Source organism: Erpetoichthys calabaricus, chromosome 5 (genome assembly GCF_900747795.2).
Source record: "Erpetoichthys calabaricus chromosome 5, fErpCal1.3, whole genome shotgun sequence".
NCBI classification, from domain to species: domain Eukaryota; kingdom Metazoa; phylum Chordata; class Cladistia; order Polypteriformes; family Polypteridae; genus Erpetoichthys; species Erpetoichthys calabaricus.
Genome location: NC_041398.2, coordinates 86263491 through 86280642, shown reverse-complemented (window position 1 = coordinate 86280642; position 17152 = coordinate 86263491). Strand labels below are relative to the sequence as shown.

Here is a 17152-nt window from a genome sequence, read left to right as displayed (position 1 = left end):
CAGGCTCACTGCAGTCACTGATAAATTCATAAGATCTGAGTTCTCACAAAATGACATTCTTTCTCTTCTTGCTAAGTAACTTTATTTTTATGGTTTTATTTTGTATTGTTTATTTTATTATTATTGTTTTATTTATTTATTATTTTTACACTGGTTGTACTTACTCTCCTAGCAAAGGTGGTTGGAGCTCATGTTTAAAACATCCTCTATATATATATGGGCCATATTTTGTTTATTAAATTGAAATGACATGAACAGCAACTGCATGTTTCCTTTCAACTTTCTTTCAATAGTTTATTTCGTGCAGGTAAAATTGTAGGACAGGCTTTGTGCACTTTAACTTACCAAAACAAAAATGTGTCTCTGTTGTCACTGAATTGCTTGATTAGTCTCTGTGTGCTTTTTCAAACGTATTGAGCAAGAAAGAAATATTTTAAAGATGAACCACAACCACATTTGCTTGGAGGATATACTAAATGTACAACCAGTGTAAAAGTAAAAATAAATAAAGTAATAATAATGAAATTAATACAAAATAATAACTTGAAAATAAAGTTCAGTTACTTGGCAAGAAGAGAAAATGTAATTTTGTGAGAACTCAGGTCACATTACTTTATTAGTGACTGCAGTGAGAATTGTCAAAACGGGGCTGCAGACTTGAAAGTGCCGCTCTCAAGTGATGCTCAGTGTTCAGCTTAGATCTGTGCTGTGTATTTAGTGAGGATACAGCTGAAAATCCAGTCTCACAGAGAAAATGTTGAAAAATGAAGCAGAATGCGCAGAGTTATAGTATGACTCTCCACCCTTCGTTTCTAAGTTGTAAACGTGAACCCGAGCTATAATTGTTATATATGTGCACAGTGATATTAATTGCAGGGTTCGATTATGCAGCCATGTGCGGTAGGTCTGCTTTTCAGGAGATGAGTTTGATTGTTTTGGTCTGAGAGAATGAAACGGAAATAGGAAGGAATAATAAAAGTTTTTCTAGCGGTGTTGCACTTAACAGCTGTTAGCGTCTTTCTTAGACATAACATTTGGCGACGAGAATGGCTGAGTTTTCCCTTTCATCACCACCTCCCTTTCTACTTTTACCCGGTGAGCCTCCGATTCCGTGGACTCGTTGGCTACAATCCTTTGAAGTCTATCTCACTGCCTTGGGGCTTGAGGATGTTTCGGCCACTCGCAAAAGGGCTCTACTCGTCCATTGCTTAGGAGCGGAAGGGCAGCGAGTGCTTGGGACTTTGGGACTGGCTGACACATATGATACTGCAGTTACACTTTTGAATGCCCACTTCTCTGCCCCACAAAGTGCTCTACTACGGAGATTTATTTTCAGACAGCGCTGTCAGCTTCCTGGAGAGACTGTGCATCAGTATGTCGCAAACTTAAGAGGACTAGCTAGCTCATGCAAGTTTGGGGCATTACAAGAGGAAATGATCCGCGACCAGCTAATCGAATGCACTAGCAATGATAAAGTTCGCGAAAGGCTTTTGCTTGAAAAGGATGATTTGACATTACCAAATGCAGTCGCAATAGCATTCAGTGTGGAATCTGCAGCTGTTTGTGCGGCTTAGCTTTCGAAACTCTTTGCTTCTGCCTCCGCATCAGACAGTTACGCGCAGCACTCGCAGACGGAGGATTCCGCAGCATCCGAAGTCAGCGCAGCCGACCGAGAACAAACAGTGCAGTTTGTGCAGCGCAGGCGTTCAGGACAACTTCAGCACCACTGTGGAAACTGTGGATCACGATCACACGCGACCAGAGCTCAAAGCTGCCCGGCACGCGGTCAGACCTGTCGCAGCTGTGGTAAACAGAACCACTTTGCTAAATTATGTCGTTCTTCTCCAATCAGTGCGCACGGACAGACTGCAACTATAATTCACAAGGTGATTTCAGGACCAGCAGCTTTCAAGTCATGCACAGTCAGTTTAAATGGTGTGAACATTTCCCTCTTGTTGGACACTGGTGCTACAATGTCCCTCTTAAATATATGCACATACAAACAGTTTTTCAGTTCTATGGCCTTGTCTACACCTACCACGACTGCCAATGGTTATGGGGACTCTCGGATCTCCCTGATGGGTTCAGTCTATCTCACTGTTCAGTATGGCAAAGATGTTCTGCCTAATGTTTGCTTTCACGTTACAAAACAAGGGGCAAATCTGATGGGGTTAGATCTGTTTCTTGCCCTGGGATTTTCTGTCTTAGATAAAAGTGGCATGCAAATCTTACAGGTATCCTCACTGCAACAACAAAAATGGCCAGGACTCTTTACAGGTTTGGGTTGCATCACTGCCTACACTCACAAGCCTTTACTGAACCCCACTGTCACACCAGTTATGCAGCCTTTATGACGTATCCCGCTGGCCTTCCGAGATGGGGTGTCTACTGAGCTGCAGCAGCTACTAGCAGCTGGCATCATTGAACCAGTCAACGGCTCCCCATGGGTCTCGAACATAGTAGTAGCTAAGAAGAAGTCTGGTGGCTTGCGCATCTGCGTAGATCTTCGTGCAGTAAATAAAGCAATAATTCCAGACAAATATCCACTTCCTACTTCAGAAGAACTCACAGCACAGTTTTATGGTTCTATCTTATTTTCTAAATTGGATCTTAGGCAAGGCTATTTGCAAGTGCCCCTCCACCCCAGCAGTAGAGACCTCACAGCTTTTGTGACACATGATGGCATGTTTCGTTATACAAGAGTACCGTTTGGGTTATGTTCAGCACCAAGCAGCTTTCAAAAAATCATGTCCTCGGTGTTTGCTGGCATCACTGGAGTGGTCATATACTTAGACAACATTTGTTGTACATGGGCCCACCGCTGCTGTTCATGACAAACATCTTCACATGGTCTTTTCCGCTCTGTCTAAGCACAAACTCACATTGAATGCGGAGAAGTGTGTCTTTGCAGTGCCAGAGATAGAATTTGTTGGATTTCAAGTATCAGCTGCTGGTTTATCTCCACTCCAATCAAATGTTGATGCAATCCACGCCATTCCGGAGCCTACATCTGCAGCCGAGGTAGCTTCGTTTCTGGGCATGGCCAATTACTATTTGAAGTTTTTGCCCCAGTATTCTGTTACTACTGCACCATTGCGCCAGCTCCTGCGGAAGGATGAGCCGTGGGTGTGGTCTCCTGATTGTGCCAAGGCTGTTCACCTCCTGAAATCACAGCTTACTTCCCCTCCAATTCTAGCCCTCTTTGACATCTCTAGCCCCACGTTTGTCACCTGTGATGCATCTGCTATAGCAGTGGGGGCCGTGCTGTCACAAAGTCAGGGTCAAGTGGTGAAGCCCATAGCTTTTGCCTCTCGTGCCCTTACTGAAACAGAGCGGAAATACTCGGTGGGTGAACGTGAGGCACTGGCATGTCTCTGGGCATGTGAGAGATGGCACCTTTACCTGTATGGCCGACATTTCACACTAAGAACAGACCATCAAGCTCTCACTACCCTGCTGTCGGCATCTGGCACTGGACACCGCCCATTGAGGTTACATCGTTGGTCTAACCGTCTTCACCAGTACCACTTTACTCCCCAGTTCACTCCGGGGCGTGAAAATGTTATTGCAGACCTTCTGTCTCGCTCAGTTGCGGCTTCAGCCCAATCTCCTGATTCTGACCAAATGGAACATGATATTGTCCAGATGATGCACATGCCTCTTCAGACCACTATATCTCTCCAAGAACTCCAGGAGGCCTCTACACATGACCCAGTACTATCCCAGGTATACCACTTTATCAGGAATGGTTGGCCTAGCAGGGCACCTGAGGATCTGTTACCCTTTGCTAGAGTGAAAGAAGAACTCTCCTGCTGGAATGGTTCTTGTGTGGCACGAGGGTTTCGTACTGTGGTTCCAAATGCGCTCCGTGCACGTGTGTTGTCAATGGCACATGAGGGCCACTTAGGTATAGTGAAACTAAAACAGAGATGTCGTGACTTGGTGTGGTGGCCTGGCATAGACAGGGACATTGAGACTCTGGTTAAAGATTGTGTGGCCTGTCTGGTAAGTGGCAAGACAGGTCTCCAGGTCCCTCCCCCATTGCAGCCTATTGCCTGGCCCACCCAACCCTGGGAACATATACAGATGGACATCTCGGGAGAAATCCATGGTGTCCCTCACCATTAGCGGTATTTGGTTGTTGTGTATGACTTACACTCAAAATGGCCAGAGGTTACTGCAACTGGCACAGTCACCTCCTGTGTCGTTGTTAACATTCTGGAATCACTGTTTTCTCGCTGGGGTCACCCTAAGACCGTTACTACGGATAATGGGCCTCAGTTCACAAGCAATCAATTTACCTCATTTCTGGAATCAAAAAGCATTAAACATGTTTGCACTGCATATTACCATCCACAGTCTAATGGAGGGCTGGAACGTTTCAACCAAACACTAAAAAATGGCCTTAGGGCACACCAGGCACAAGGGTGTTCTTTTGATCAGGCTCTGCTTAATACCCTCTTGCACTACAGATCATCCCAGCATAGCACTACTGAGTCTCGCCTGCTTTCCTCATGCTAGTTCGTGAGCTTACCCTACCTTTAGACAGACTTCGTCCTTTTTTCGGTCAGAGTATGCCCTGTGCCCTTCCTTCAATTCGTCACGTTAAGCACTCTGTCACCAGACGGCAACACCGAATGAAACAAAGGTTTGATCAATCAAAAAGGGTCAAGGAGGTCAGCATAGCAGTCTCTGACTGGGTAAGAGTTCGGAAGCCCCATCGCAATAACAAAATGGCCTCTTTCTGGTCCTCACCAGTACAAGTCACCCGACAGCTTGGCCCAGCCACATTTGGTCTTGCTGACGGTTCTCAGTGGCATGCCACATGTCTTCGAAAGGTGTCTCCACCATCATCTGTTGTAGAATTTCATTCTGCTGACAAAAACAACGCAAATTCTTCGGCCATTCCAAACGCATGGCTGGGTGACTCTGTTATCCAGCCTGATGTAGCACAGAATGAAGCCGACCCTGTTATTCAGCCCCAGGAGCCATCTCCACGTACCACTCAGTTGCGTTCTCGCCCTGGACACTTGCAGGATTTTGTTACTATGTTTCATGTTTAACTGTTCTGTTATATACTCAGATTTCTTTGCTGTTGGTGGGAGGGGGGAGAAATGTTATATATGTGCACAGTGATATTAATTGCAGGGTTCGATTATGCAGCCATGTGCGGTAGGTCTGCTTTTCAGGAGATGAGTTTGATTGTTTTGGTCTGAGAGAATGAAACGGAAATAGGAAGGAATAATACAAGTTTTTGTAGAGGTGTGTCGCTACCCGATCTGCGTGCCTACCAGATTTGCGCGCGCAGGCGTATTGAAAGCCTAGCATGCCGTAAAGTGTTCACGCATGCGTTAAACAGATTGGGCAGCACCGTAAAGTGAGCGATGACATTTTCGTTCAATACGTATGCAATAATACACTCCGCATGCGCTTAATAATAAAAAAAAAAATATATACTAAACATTTCGCTTTTCGGCACGGATCGCTCTCAACTGCGCATGTCGATACACAACGGGCAGTACAGTATTTTCGTTGAAATGCCGTAGTAGTTGACCATAATGATAATATTATTAAATATTCATTGAACGTTCTGTTTTCACGGCTGAATTAAGCTTGTCATACTCCTCGTTATACACGTTGTTTATCACTGAGATCGCTTCGTTTAGTTTACATAGCACTTCTTTTTTCAGTTCCCATTGTACAAAGTATTTAACCATTGTATGTTATTATAGTCTACATATAAAAAATAAATGAGTTTTAAAAATAGATGTATTCAAGTACTTTATTGACATTGAGTAACGCAACGAAATTACTCGTGTCAACTTCACGTTGTATTTAAATTCCACTGTCAAATAGTTACGATATATAATAATACAATAAATAAATAATGAACTAAAAACTGAGTAATCATACAAAATATGTTCAAAATATTGGCAAGATGCCATATATGATGTTAAAGTAACCAGGATGGATTATTATTGCATAAATGCACAGCAGTATAGATTACCTATACTACATTAATTGTACATGATCAATGAAAACGATTTCAGATTGAGGAGATATACGAGTTCAGTAAGTTTATTGCAGCTGGAAAAAAGTTTGTTTTTTTTTGTCCATTTGTAGCATACAGATTGATAATAATAATAATTCTTTGCATTTATATATCTGAAATGCCTGCCAGATGGGAGAAGCTTAAACAGGTTCTGTCCAAGATGAGTGTTCTCCTTGATGATGTGTTCAGCTCTTCTTACACAGGGAATCTTGTATCGATGATCAAGTGATGGCAGTTCAGTTCCATTGAACGTCTTGTGATGTTTTTATGATCCACTGCAGGGCTTTTTTTGGCAGGTTTGGTGCAGCTGTTGTACCAGGCTTTCATGCAGTTACTCAAAACAAGTGTGTATATATGTAAAAATGAACTGTTGATGCACTTTTCATCCCTGGAAAAACTCTTTAAAAATAACTTTACATATTATTATTAATGAAATACACGTCATAGGGCATCATGGTTTACAAAATTTTGTTGCGGTGATACTAGTGGATTGCATAAACAGTCTTTTTAAAGAAAAAGAAATCTTCATTTCATGTCTAACCCACATAAAGCACAACCCCAGCACCATCTTCTGTGATACTATTGCTCGTCTTGTACTCAAATTTAAATGGCTTTTATTCACCCATATAGTGTCTTAAATGTGAGTTAATAACTGAATAATGAAAAAGGAAACACTTTTCATGCAAATTTTATTGAATAAATGTTATGAGAACAACAAAAGTGAACAATGTGAGAACAATGCACCTAAAAAAAACATTTGTCAAATGTACAAAAAAACCCAAAGAAGTAAAAAAAATCACCACATATTTAACATATTTTACCCAGAGCACAGAAAATTTAAAGTTACATTGTTTTGCTATTTTGATTATTAAAATTATTCCACAGATAACTTCTAACATATTTTAATACTAATAAAGCCCAAACTGCTAAACTGCTTAACAAATATATATAACTTTATCAAAACGAAAAAATATATATACAATTTAAAAGTACACAAGAGGAAAATTGAAAGGTCCTTCTCCTTAAATATATCTGATGGTCAGATGGCCCTGCTGAAGTACACATAAAGGTCAAGTTGGTCAGGATGATTGACAAAACAACGTCTCAGGGTCACAAGGTCACATCCTCCCCAGGCCCCTGTGGACATTCTCAGCCAGCATACTGTTGTGGTGTTAATCCAATTGCAGCTCCATTTCAAGAGGGTCTTCAGAAATCTTCTCTCTTCAGCACCACAGTCAGTTGCACAAGACTTGACCAGGGTGCATGGCAAAGGGCATCACTGGACAAAAAAAAGAAAAACAGCAAAAAAAAAACAAAACAATGGTTAAAACAATGGTTATTATCTGGTGTAAATCTTTCAGTGTATGCAGTTCCATTCATAAACCAGAAGTAAATCATAAACTGATAGAAATGGGAATTAAGCAGAGGTGAAGTTTAAAAATTGAGTTTTAAAAGTATTTGAAAGGTTTTTCATTTATAGCCGGCATTCTATATTTTTGGTGTACATGTGCAAGCTGCTTCACCAGTTCTTTCATAAGCAAATTAGTGGTTGTGGATTAAAGATTACACTGAGGAGTGTTGGGGGAGAGACAGTACCAAATACAGGAAGGGACTAAATTGTTCAGAGCTTTTTATGTAATGAATAGTATAGTACTTTAAAATCAATCGTGAAGGAGACAGCCATCCAGTTTATTAAAGCTAAGGTCAAGTAAATGAGCTTGGAATATTAAGAAAAACAAAATGTAAACAAAACAAGATACATTACCCCAGAATACTTGGCAATGACGCAGTAGATTCAGACCCAAGACTCAAATGAAGGATTCTGGAAGCACTGGGCAGTAGCATCATCTTCTATTCCAACAGATATCGCAGCATTCTCTCCTTCTTTAATTGCTGCCCTATCTTTCAGTTAAATTCTTCCACTTCACTAAGGCATGTAAAATATAAAAATAATAAACAAGAAATATTTAAACACTTACTTCAAACATTCATAGACTTGACTTTTACCTGATACTGTATTCTGGGCCACCAAGAAATAAGTCTTCTGCCTCCTGTCCTGATACACCCTGTAGAGCAGCCAGGGCATGGATGATGGACTATCCAAAATTAAGAAAGAACAGAATACAAAAGTTGCTTGCATGTAACTGAAATATGACCACATCACATTATAAGTGAAGGCATACACCAATTACCCAGTAACAAAGCATAATACCCCGAAGAATGTGTGCTTTATTTTGCAAATGAAACAGCCTGGTTTTGTTTCTATTGAAACTCATACAATGAGAAAAACACAACAGTTACTGGGATTGCGAGGATTCACACACACACTAAAATTTTGTGGTCTAATGTTGGGGAGTTGCATAAGAAAAAACACATTTTAACATTCGTTAGTGGATACCAATTTACTTCTCTCTTTAAAAGAATTGTAAAATTTAGACACCTGATCTGAGATACATCTAGGCAGTTCAGATTTTCATATTCCCAAAAAGAGAAAACCTACTAATCCATTAATCAAGTATAAATCAGTAAACAGGAAAGTCCACCTGAGCAGTTTTTTTAATAACACAATTTATTAAAAGTTTTGCATATTTCAAAACATTCATGCGCGTTCATTGAAATCACCAGCCTATTTAAAACGGTAAATTTTGTAATATTCCAATTATTAAACAAAACGTCAGATAATCCTAAATATATCTAGATTATATTACAGTATATACTGTATTCTCAAAAATTGAAAAGCATTCAATAAACATTACATACAGTACCTTTAATCATAAAATTCACGGACACACGTCGTATTTCACTTCGCTCTCTGACCGTTAAATTGTTGCTAAATTCTTCCCGTAAAAGATATTCTTTCAAGTCGTTGTAAAATTGAAAAGTCTTCATTTTTTCAAGAAGTGAAAATTATTCTTCTGCCAAGAGAAAAATTCAATATGCTCCTATTCTTTACAGCGTTCTTCTTTCTCCTTCTCACTCGAATGGCGAAAGTTCTATTTGTTAATGCAGACCGAGAAATTAAAATCCCGTGGTAACTTTTTTTCTCGTGTGTCGTAAAACATTGGACATGCGCAGAACAAATCGGACAGCGTCGTGAAATGAATTTTAATTAAGCAGAGAGCGCGTGCGCGAGACAAATCGGATGGGGACTCCTGTCGCAAAGTAAAAGAAACGCAGATCGTGCAGGGTCGTAATAGTTAAGCTATGCGCCTGCGCGCGCAAATCTGGTAGGCACGCAGATCGGGTAGCGACAAGGTGTTGCACTTAACAGCTGTCAGCGTCTTTCTTAGACATAACAATAATATCATTCGCCAAAATCTCTTGTAGCTCAGGGCTAATCTTCCTTGATGCCAGTGCTTCTCAGTGTATAAAGCAGTGCGCCCACTGCACGTTTGGCGAGACGCTATTGATTAGTGCCTGCAATCCACTTCTTTACCATGACATGATTTGTGCACCATCCGTTTAAATGCAACGCCGTTAACTTGCATTTTAGCTCTGTGAGATAACAGTCAAGAATCGTAAACAGTTCCTTAGCTGTCACACAGCATTGCACGTACTTGCAAAACAGCAAATCAGTATCAGCAAACTGCGCGTAAGCAATGAACAAGCGGTCTTCACTGTAGCCTCATCAGCTGATTCGACGAAATGCGATTCTTGTAGTTTTTCAATAAGTTGTTCTTCCAGTTCGTTTGAACTGTTACATATGCGTCTTGCGATCGTGTCATTTGGCAGTGGGATAGCCTTTTTGGGGCCAGCATAAAAGATACCATATCCCAGACTGTGGGATGGATGAACTTATGTGTTATTGCGTGTGCTTTCTTGGTTTGTGCAACTCTGTAGGCAACTTTGTATGAGGCTATTCGTGCTTTGGTGTTCACTGTTGCCGCTTTTGCAAAGCGACTTTTCTGCTTACAGTAAAATAAAAAATACTTGGAGTGATTCATTGACCTAACTGGGGTGTAATTTTACTTTTTGCTCTCTTAATTTGTTTGGAGTCACACTGTCGGCTGCCAGAGTTTTCACACATAGAGCATGGGGAAGGCGCTATATAAGTAAAATATTATTATTAGAAAACACAACGGTCTCTCCTCATCTTGGACCACATTGACAGTAAACCCAACAGCAAGATAGTCTTCGTCATATTTTTTCCACTTCGGTTTTGAGTGACTATCTTCGTCTGCCTTTTTTGTGTCTTATGGTTTTGCCCAAAATGGACAGCTTGTATGGCATACTTTTTCCTGGACTGCCCTGGACTACATAAATTAAACAATGATTATTAAATCCCATTTATTTTGAATTAACCTACTAAAAAATACTTTTACTTTTACTGGAAGAATGGAGCGTGAGATCAACAGGCGGATCGGTGCGGCGTCTGCAGTGATGCGGGCTCTGCATCGGTCTGTCGTGGTGAAAAAGGAGCTGAGCCGTAAGGGAAAGCTCTCAATTTACTAGTCGATCTATGTTCCTACCCTCACCTATGGTCATGAGCTATGGGTAGTGACCGAAAGAACGAGATCATGAATACAAGCGGCTAAAATGAGTTTCCTCTGCAGGGTGTCTGGGCTCTCCTTTAAAGATAGGGTGAGAAGCTCAGTCATCCAGGAGGGGCTCAGAGTAGAGCCGCTGCTCCTCCGCATCGAGAGGAGTCAGATGAGGTGGCTCGGGTATTTGATCAGGATGCCTCCTGGACGCCTCCCTGGTGAGGTGTTCTGGGCACGTCTAACCAGGAGGAGGCCCCGGGGAAGACCCAGGACACGCTGGAGGGACTATGTCTCCTGGCTGGCCTGGGAACGCCTCGGGATTCTCCCGGAAGAGCTAGAAGAAGTGGCCGGGGAGAGGGAAGTCTGGGCATCTCTGCTCAAGCTGCTGCCCCCACGACCCGACCTCGGATAAGCGGAAGAGGATGGATGGATGGATGGATGGATGGATGGATGGAAAAATACATTTAGGATTAGCCACAATGTATGAATCACATTAATGGGAAAAGGGAAAATAGAAACCTGAAATAACAGTTACAGTTTCGGCATGGAAATTTACACCTTGATAGTTGGCTACATTAACAAATAAAGTATTCAAAATGGCTACAAAGTTGGCTATAATCCTGAAAGCAAATTAACATTTAAATTATACAGATAGATAGATAGATAGATAGATAGATAGATAGATAGATAGATAGATAGATAGATAGATAGATAGATAGATAGATAGATAGATAGATACTTTATTAATCCCAAGGGTAAATTCACATACTCCAGCAGCAGCATACTGATACAAAAAAACAATATTAAATTAAAGAGTAATAAAAGTGCAGGTAAAAACAGACAATAACTTTGAACAATGTTACCCCCCTGGGTGGAATTGAAGAGTCGCATAGTTTGGGGGATCAATGATCTCCTCAGTCTGTCAGTGGAGCAGGACAGTGACAGCAGTCTGTCGCTGAAGCTGCTCTTCTGTCTGGAGATGATACTGTTTAGTGGATGCAGTGGATTCTCCATAATTGATAGGAGCCTGCTGAGCGCCCATCGCTCTGCCACAGATGTCAAGCTGTCCAGCTCCATGCCAACAATAGAGTCTGCCTTCCTCACCAGTTTGTCCAGGCATGAGGCATCCTTCTTCTTAATGCTGCCTCCCCAGCACACCACCCCGTAGAAGAGGGCGCTCGCCACAATCGTCTGATAGAACATCTGCAGCATCTTATTGCAGATGTTGAAGGACGCCAGCTTTCTAAGGAAGTATAACCGGCTCTGTCCTTTCTTACACAGAGCATCAGTATTGGCAGTCCAGTCCAATTTATCATCCAGCTGCACTCCCAGGTATTTATAGGTCTGCACCCTCTAGACACAGTCACCTCTGATGATCACGGGGTCCATGAGGGGCCTGGTCCTCCTAAAATCCACCACCAGCTCCTTGGTTTTGCTGGTGTTCAGGTGTAGGTGGTTTGAGTCGCACCATTTAACAAAGTCCTTGATGAGGTTCCTATACTCCTCCTCCTGCTCACTCCTGATGCAGCCCATGATAGCAGTATCATCAGTGAACTTTTGCGCATGGTAGGACTCTGAGTTGTATTGGAAGTCCGATGTATATAGGCTGAACAGGACCGGAGAAAGTACAGTCCCCTGCGGCGCTCCTGTGTTGCTGACCACAATGTCAGACCTGCAGTTCCCGAGAAGCACATACTGAGTTCTGTCTGTAAGATAGTCCATGATCCATGCCACCAGGTATGAATCTACTCCCATCTCTGTCAGCTTGTCCCTAAGGAGCAGAGGTTGGATGGTGTTGAAGGTGCTAGAGAAGTCCAGAAACATAATTCTTACTGCACCACTGCCTCTGTCCAAGTGGGAGAGGGATCAGTGTAGCATATAGATGATGGCATCCTCCGCTCCCACCTTCTCCTGGTATGCAAACTGCAGAGGGTCGAGGACATGGCAGACCTGTGGCCTCAGGTGGTGAAGCAGCAGCTGCTCCATGGTCTTCATCACATGTGATGTCAGAGTGACAGGCCGGAAGTCATTCAGCTCACTAGGACGTGATATCTTTGGGACTGGGGTGATACAAGATGTTTTCCAAAGCCTCGGGACTCTCCCCTGTTTCAGGCTCAGGTTGAAGATGCGCTGTATAGGACTCCCCAGCTCCAGCGCACAGGCCTTCAGCAGTCGTGGCGATACTCCATCTGGACCCACTGCTTTGCTGGCACGAAGTCTCCTCCGCTCTCTGCTTACCTGGGCTGCTGTAATTGTGGGTGGGGGGAAACTCTCTCCTATGCTGGTATCAGCAGAAGGATGGGTAGAGGGTGCAGTACTCTGAGGTGAGAGTGGGTTAGGGTGGTCAAACCTGTTAAAAAAGTTGTTCATCTGGTTTGCTCTCTCCACGTCTCTCTCAATGGTGGCACCCCACTTTGAGCTGCTGCCAGTGATGATTAAGCCTTACATTTACTACAGACTTCCATCATTTTATCATAATTACAGAACTGCATAGTTTACAAGATGCCTGGGAGAAATGTTTGTGAGGGACCCACAGTCCATCTTTAATGCAGAAGAAAGAGGCATTTGTTAAAATAACTGGTAAAGCATCTTGCAAAGTTTCAGAACATTGCAACAAAAAGGTTCTAGTGTTTTAATGAAATATGTTGATTTGATAAGAAATGTCATATCCTGTCCCCAAATAACAGAAATGAAGCCAAACACCATTTTCAGTAGAGTTGGGTTTATCTAAAATCTTTAACCGTGAGCTTATTTAAATGGTAAACCTGTTAAATGAATAGACCAAGATTACATTTTATAGATTTACTTAGTCAAATTAAGTTTTTTTTTTGTTTAATATATTACAGCATTTTGCTCTTAATTAACATGTATATGAAAAAAACATAACTTGAACAGATTTATCATGTAAAAAATCAGGTACTCTTCTATTCATTACAAGTGATCCATCCATCCATCCATTTTCTAACCCGCTGAATCCGAACACAGGGTCACGGGGGTCTGCTGGAGCCAATCCCAGCCAACACAGGGCACAAGGCAGGAAACAATCCTGGGCAGGGTGCCAACCCACCGCAGGACACACACAAACACACCCACACACCAAGCACACACTAGGGCCAATTTAGAATCGCCAATCCACCTAACCTGCATGTCTTTGGACTGTGGGAGGAAACCGGAGCACCCGGAGGAAACCCACGCAGACACGGGGAGAACATGCAAACTCCACGCAGGGAGGACCCGGGAAGCGAACCCGGGTCCCCAGGTCTCCCAACTGCGAGGCAGCAGCGCTACCCACTGCGCCACCGTGCCGCCCTACAAGTGATCCATTACTTGAAAAAATAACTACTCCGCCTTTTGCACCTGCACTGGCATAAATGAGTTACGTCAAACTGGGACACATTAATTTTCACACTTTTGTGAGAAGACAGATGCCTTTGTTAAATTAAAGTTGAGTTTTGCTGAGTGTGCAAGTCAGCTTGACAAAAGTGATCTTCTACAATATGTGTATTCAAACCTTTGACTGGTAACATGAATATACTTATAAAAACTGGGCGTTATGTGATAGGCGTCATAGGCGTTGCAGGCTGCAGTCAGACCCATCCTCTTCTTGTAGTTGTTAATACCCTTGATACTTTGGCAGGAAAAGTATGCACAGTCATCGTGTTTAGGTTTTCAACCAGTACTTTTTTTTGCCATAACTCCCAAAGAACTACTGCTGCTATTCACAGGCATATGTAATCACCTTAGTAATGAAGCCATAACAACATCTTTACCAACCTCAGACACCTCAGGGAGTTCAGGATGCCCTCCCAATTACTAAAGAATTTCTATAGATCCATCATTGAAATTATCCTGACAGGAAATATTACTATCTGGTTTGCGAATAACATACAGCAGAAACTGAGGCAGCAACATCTTAATTAAAGAAAGAAACCTATCCTCTAACTGGAAAGGTCTGATAAAACCTTTTTGAGTCAGTAAAGGCAGAATAAAAGTTGTTCATTGTGTCATTTATTATTACTCTTCAGCAAATACTAAACAGGGAGCACTCTTTCATAGAAGTGTGTTACAGGATGATCAGAATGGTCCAAATATTAAGGGTATAGGTCTATTTTATAAGCAACTGAATTTACAGTATATAACAGTGTCAATCAATGCATACATTTACTCTGGTTGGTTTGTTGGTTTACTCCCAAATAATCTATATAAAATAAAAGTCTATAGTTTTATTCTTCTTATACCCTTTGGGTTGAGCCACCACCATTGAAATTTCTGTGTATGTAACAACTGTCCATTCTGGTTGTTCACATGACATCTGCTGACTTTTCAGTCATCTTTCAGCACATTTTCTGTATTACATCTTTGTCTCTGTTGTTCACTTGGCCTTCATCTGGTTTCCTGATATGCTTGAACAGCTTTCTGACATTTCAAAACCCTTTATGCTATTTCTTTAAGATGAATGCTATGTTACCTTAAAATTATTCTCTCACAGACCGCAAAGCTTTACAGAGAGTGGTACAGTCAGCAAAACACATCACTGGGTATGCACTCACTAACCTCCAGGACATCTACACCAAACGATATCAGACCTGGGCAAAGGACCCTGTGCTGCAATTAGGTAAATGCTACCACTGCCTAAAGTCCAATTCAGAGAGACATAGGAGGAGTTTTTTCCCACAGTCCATCTGCATATTAAGTGAAGAAATGTGTCAAGAAAAACTGTTCATGATGCCCTGTTCTTATCTCTCTCACATTAAGTTATTTAGTTAATATTTATCACATATTTATTATTCTATCTACAGTATCTATCTATTAATGATTTTTGATATTTATAGTCATATATTATCGTTATTGTCCCTTTATTTTGTTTCTAAAGGCATAGTTATTGGATTTGAGCAACTTAGTATTTCACTACATACAGTATTGCACTGCATGTATAATTTGTATGTGACAAATATCATTTGATTTGAGAGATTTGTTTACACCGGACAATATAGTGCAACACCCTCAGTTATCTTTTCATAAGGGACATGAAAATTACAGTGTAACTTTTTTTTTTTTTTTTTTAATTGGGATGACCCTGAACAATCACCCATCCCAGCAGGCATAAACAATAACTAAATGTCATTAGTTATATGACAAACCTTGACAAAAACAGGACAAAGGGTGTTTTACCGGAGTTTTTAATAATAGATTACTACTACTCTGATAAGTCTGATTTCACAAAGGTATTCTTAAAGTTGGGGTGAAAAAATAAGTAAAAAAGGAGGACAGATTTGCAAATTTAAAGTAGCATTAGTTTGTGACATTTGAATTTGACTTGACCATTAAGTGTAACTTTTTAGTGTTATTAACCAACTAATGTCTGTTCCATGTCAACTAATGTCTGCCGGGTCAACTGCAAGCTTACAGGCTCACCATGCAATGTGTCTATCTCCCAGTGGTTGATGTGGGGAACTTTTAAAACCAGTCACTGACTTGAAGTAGGATTCAATAAATGCCAGTTTACTCCCGTTTCTGCCTATTTACTCTTGGCAATGCATTATAAAATACATAAGTACTCCGGATAGCAGGACTTACTTTGTTTGTGTTTTAAATTCATGCAAGGAAAGAGCAAGATGTTCCAGTATGCATCCACTATCTGCCAGTAAAACAGGGAAGTGATGCTACCCAGATACTGTACATTCCTTACAGTCAGCATGAGAAAGTCAAGATCAAAATACAATTTGCATTGATTGCTGATTAATAATAATAATAATTCTTTGTATTTATCTAGCACTTTTCTCACTACTCAAAGCGCTCGGCAATTGCAGGTTAAGGGCCTTGCTCAAGGGCCCAACAGAGCAGAGTCCCTTTTGGCATTTACGAGATTTGAACGGGCAACCTTCCGATTGTCAGTGCAGATCCCTAGCCTCAGAGCCATATTGTCATAAAGTAATCAGCAAAATTGACTATACACATATTGCAATTAAGGCACCAACACAGAATGAATTTGCTTTTGTAAACAAAAAAAGCTTTCATTCAATTAATATACAACTAACATGTGGTGCTCAAATGTGTCTGATTTACGTTTTTTGTGACCAGGCCCAGCTGAATCCACGATTCCTTTCTTTAATGGTATTTGATGGTAATGCTGCCATTAGCACTTATGTTGTACAGCATCGCCTTGCTTATAGATGAATAGATTGGCTACACACTAAGGCAATTAACACGTAATGCACATGCTTAATGCTGTTACAAATGTAGAAGACAGCTATATTGAGAGAATGTATCAATTAGTTGTGATAGAATTAGTTCAAGAACATTGAAATGGGATTGATGCGTCATTGAAATGTGCAATGAAATGAGATTTTCTGTTTACCTCATTGTCCTGGTCTCTGGAGTTGCTAAAATCCCAAAACCAATAAAGTCCGCATAGGACTTACAGATAATGAAAAGTTTCTGTAACTTTAAGAAAATTTTCACAGCAAGTTTGTGTTTTTAAAATTCCTAATTTTATGTAAGAAGTGGCTTACAAATGTTTCTGGAAAGAATCAAGTTTAATATATGAAGCCCTTGTTGTGGAGATCTGCCTGCATCCCTAGAGCAAAGAGAAAGTTAGCTGTGCTGCACACTCCTATTC

The 17152-nt window shown here is 41.2% G+C and overlaps 1 protein-coding gene and 1 long non-coding RNA gene across 5 annotated transcripts in view; one reads left to right on the top strand and one right to left on the bottom strand.

Moving 5' to 3' along the window:
- The window catches only part of LOC114652763 (uncharacterized), a 363527-nt gene that overhangs the window by 9260 nt on the left and 337115 nt on the right, over nucleotides 1-17152 (top strand). The window contains exon 2 of one of the 3 annotated variants that reach the window (XM_051927766.1): nucleotides 15023-15148. The exons of the other annotated variants lie outside the window; for them this stretch is intronic. The gene's annotated coding sequence lies outside the window, so the exon portion shown is untranslated. The remainder of the gene's footprint in view (nucleotides 1-15022; nucleotides 15149-17152) is intronic. 3 annotated transcript variants of the gene reach the window in all.
- On the bottom strand, nucleotides 6806-9279 carry LOC127528031 (uncharacterized). 2 transcript variants are annotated; one of them, XR_007935184.1, is made up of 4 exons: nucleotides 8818-9279; nucleotides 8060-8148; nucleotides 7818-7979; nucleotides 6806-7331 (listed from the first exon to the last, which is right to left on the bottom strand). It is a non-coding gene; the product is annotated as an uncharacterized LOC127528031 (long non-coding RNA). The 2 variants fall into 2 exon arrangements; XR_007935183.1 differs by lacking the exon at nucleotides 6806-7331 and having other exon boundaries at nucleotides 7373-7979; nucleotides 8818-9272.